This window comes from Morone saxatilis, unplaced genomic scaffold, assembly GCF_004916995.1.
Source record: "Morone saxatilis isolate NCDOM2014 unplaced genomic scaffold, NCSU_SB_2.0 Contig18, whole genome shotgun sequence".
Classification (NCBI taxonomy): Eukaryota; Metazoa; Chordata; class Actinopteri; family Moronidae; genus Morone; species Morone saxatilis.
The window spans coordinates 7,908,610-7,912,461 of record NW_023339740.1 but is presented as its reverse complement, the minus strand read 5'-3'; the positions used below and the strand labels follow the sequence as shown (position 1 = coordinate 7,912,461).

General features: G+C 41.0%; 1 protein-coding gene across 1 annotated transcript in view; it reads right to left on the bottom strand.

The window, feature by feature from the left end:
- The window catches only part of suclg2 (succinate-CoA ligase GDP-forming subunit beta), a gene marked incomplete in the record, with an annotated part of 86,303 nt that overhangs the window by 3,245 nt on the left and 79,206 nt on the right, over positions 1-3,852 (bottom strand).

Below are 3,852 nucleotides of genomic sequence, written 5' to 3'. Positions count from 1 at the left end.
TGTGTGTGTGTGTGTGCGTGTAGAGTATGCCAAGTATATGAATGTGTGTGTTCACCTGCAGCCACTAGGTGCTGCCAGAGACCAACTCACAGCCTGGACCCAGAGACATACAGTATATTGCATGGACACATGTGATGCATCACAGCAAGACAGACTTTCATTTTGAAAACTTGAAAATTAAAATCTGTAAAAAAAATAGGTGGATAAAAGACAGATTTTCACAGTCCCATAGCATAAAATGATCACAGTATATCTCCAGGGTTTTATGGGATTATTTACCGGTACCAGTGACTGTCAGATTTTTGGCTCACTTGCAGTTCTGAACTTTGTTTTCTAACAAGCATCAACTGGAATTCAAATTAAATCCCAATCCACACCACCACCACTTCCCTACAACTCTGAAGCCTGCTGAACGATAGGTCAGCTGATCAGCCTTACAACACAACTCAGCTCAGCTATGAGTCTCTGAACACACTGTTCAAGCCAAAACAGCAAAAGACTGGGCAGCGCCAAGTATTTTGCCTTGTGATACATTGCCACTGCACAACACATTTCTGTTGGATCTCTGCTCTAATTAGCAAGATAACTTGTGACTATTGTGAGAATGTCACCTTAACGTGTGAGTCAATTACAGGCCACCATATTTCAACAAGACAATAAGGCTTGGGGCTCGTGCCAAAGACTTGAGCCAGAGGAGTTTTTGTTGATGCTGCCGTTCCTAAATTTGAGACCAATTCTGTCCTAACTGAGTTTAGTGAAGCTGAGATCTGATGAGAGGAGAAGACAATATGCTATGGGCAAGACAAAGAGTGTGTTCTTGTATAAGTTAAAGATAAGAAAACACTGTGTGAAGTTTGATAACTTATCTAATCTGTTTCTGTGGTTGTTAGCTTGATGTATTTGCTCTGAACTCTGCTTTCAATTAAAGGGCGACTGTGTAACTTTTGGTAGAAGAAATACAGCATCTTCCTTTTACAAATGAACAGTTGAATTCATAAGTAACAAAAACACACCCTTGCTCTATTCAGTACATTAAGAGGCTTGCACAGCAGACATTTCAGGTAGAAGGGAAAGCACAGGTGTTACAAATAACATTACAAGAGGCTCTGTGTGTGCCAGTAAATGACAGTGTGACAGTGAGCCAGCAAGCCATCATTATTTACATCTCATTATGTACAACTATTCATACTGCTTTCTGTCAAAAAGTCTTTATTGAAAAAAGGTCTATTATCTTGTCACTTTTAGCCACTCTGGCCGCTGTTCAGAAAAGGTTCCATATCCGTGATTTAAGGACGTGTACGACTGTGTTTTTTTCTTTACGGTTCTGACAGCACAGAAAGGTAAATCATAACACTTTTAAAGAATTCAGTAGTATACTATACTGTGTTTTTGATTTTGTTAACAGACTGAAACAGGAGAATTGCATGCATCTGAACTGTGTGTTTATGACATCATGACTGACACTAGACTAGTCTGATAAACTATGAGATGAGAAAAATCTAACACTTCTCAAAACAGTTCATGCACGCTGAATATTAAAGAACTGTTATAATATACCTTTTTAGAATTGATTTCACAGCAAGCATAACAAAAACACCAGTGGCTTGGTGAAACCCTGGTTACCTTGTATAACTGGGGTAAAAACATTTTCTTTCATCATACTTGTTCTGACTTGGACTGTTAATCCTCATAATAATCAGTACCAAACAGTGTGAGTTTTCCCTTCACAGCCAAAAATGGATGAGCCCTGCCCCTCCCTCCTTCATCCTGTGTGTCAAACATCAAATGCTGCTCATTTGAACGCGGAGCGAGACACTCCTGAACGGTGCAGATGCCTTTCCTTTGATGTGCTAGCCAGTCATTAATCAAAGTTTTCATGTGTCTTATGTTGTCTAGACTCTTGTTTAAGAGAAACACATGCTACAGCTAAATATACCAGATTTAAAGAGCATCTCTGATATTGAGTTCATAAAAAGCATCTAATCATGTAGGTTTTCATCCATGTTGACTCTGATAAAAAACCACAGTGTATTAACATGAATACAGTGATGTTATTTGTTATTCAATTAAGTTTTTTTTTATTGAATTCATTAAGAAATACACCACTGTATTCAGTTCATATGCTTCTGAAGCAAACATTCATTCTAATTATCTATTCTATTCTTGTTAGGCGCATTTAAGAGGCAAAGGGAAGAACAAAATTAACAATTGTTCTTTATAATTATGACTAAACATGTATTAAATGTATAGATTAGGAAAAGGCAAAAAAAAAAAAACAATAGTCCGGTCAGGTCAGTGTCAAAATGAGCCAGTGTGTGCATGTATATATATGTGTGTGTGTGTCTAACTGTAACTGTGTGTGTATAGCTGCAGCAGATGGCTATTTAAGCTATAATGACACTGTCAGGACTTAAAGGGCTATCTCAACCGTACTACAGGACCTCGCATCTCCTTTTTAATTAAATGGAAGAAAAATGGCCGATCTCCTTTTGAGGAGAAAACAGCCTCCACTGTTTGACAGACAGTTGGGGAATGGCTCAGTAAATCAATAGGCCGGGGAACAGAGTTAAGCGAATGCAGTCACCTTTTTTCCAGGACTCTGAGGGCTATTTGAAGGGGATTTTTTTTCATAGTGGCAGACAGCATCCTCACAGAGCAATATGTCTATGTTCACACTGCGGCCAAAGGGGGCACCACAGTACTTCCTCAGGTATCTCTTCCTATCAATACCTTGAACATTTGTGTGTACAAGTGTTTCTATATGAGCATTCTGTGCTGACTCTGTTGCATTCATTTAAAATTTATGAACACAAGCGCTAATACTGCAGCCCACATACTGGATGTGTTTTATTTAGGTTCTCTATCAACCCACAATAAACACTTCATGCAACCCCATCAGCTAATTCTACTCTATCAGCATCTAGACCACATGGCCCCTCTCGTCCACATATGGGGATATACAACTCTCCACCAATGAAATCAACCCAGGCCTTTAAAAAGAGCCTTCCCAATTAAAAGTGTGCCAGTTAATCCATTCTGATCCTGTTGAAGAGCGCTGGGCCGGGCTCACTGCCCTGCGGTCAGCCTAGCAAGCTGAGCTGATTGATTCTGAACCAATCTTCTCCACAAGACTACAGCCCAGGACGTAATGACCCACAGCTAAAGCTTGGATTAGGCCCCGGCCAGGAAAACGTGGTTGGACCAACCACCAGCAGTGACCTTCTGGACTCAGCCTGTTTGTGAGTCAGGTTGAATTACATGGCCTCGTATGAGAAATGTGTGGTGACTAATTAAGGGTCTGTTCTGATGGCCAATCTGCTTGCTTGTATGGGGACACATTTCAGCAGTTGTGTACTCTTCAGCCACATGGTCACTCGGCAACATGGAGACAGGCAGTGAAATTACAGAGATGCATGTTTTAAACCTTGAGCTGATGTTTCTGTGTTAACTGTGGGGGCAGTGGTAATCTGTGGGATTTGGGTTCAAGCCAGTTTTGGTTCAGGTGCAAAGTTATTTGATTGAGAACAAAACCTTTAGGTGCTTATATGGCAACTAAAGTTTCTACACTCTATAGTGCTCTGAACAGCCATGTCCATACTGCACTGTAATACCTCTGTGCACAGCTGGGTTCTAGAAACTGCTTACACACTCTGACCTACAAACCATATTAGCAAAGTGTCTGAGGACAGTATGAAGTGTTGAGGGCTGACACACTCTCACACACACTCCCCTGCTCTCTGCTCTGGACACATCACACAGCAGGATCTTGACAATTAAGCTAACCACCTACTGGCCCCATGCCTTCAGGAGTCACTGCTACCATCCACCCCTCCACACCCACACCCATACCCA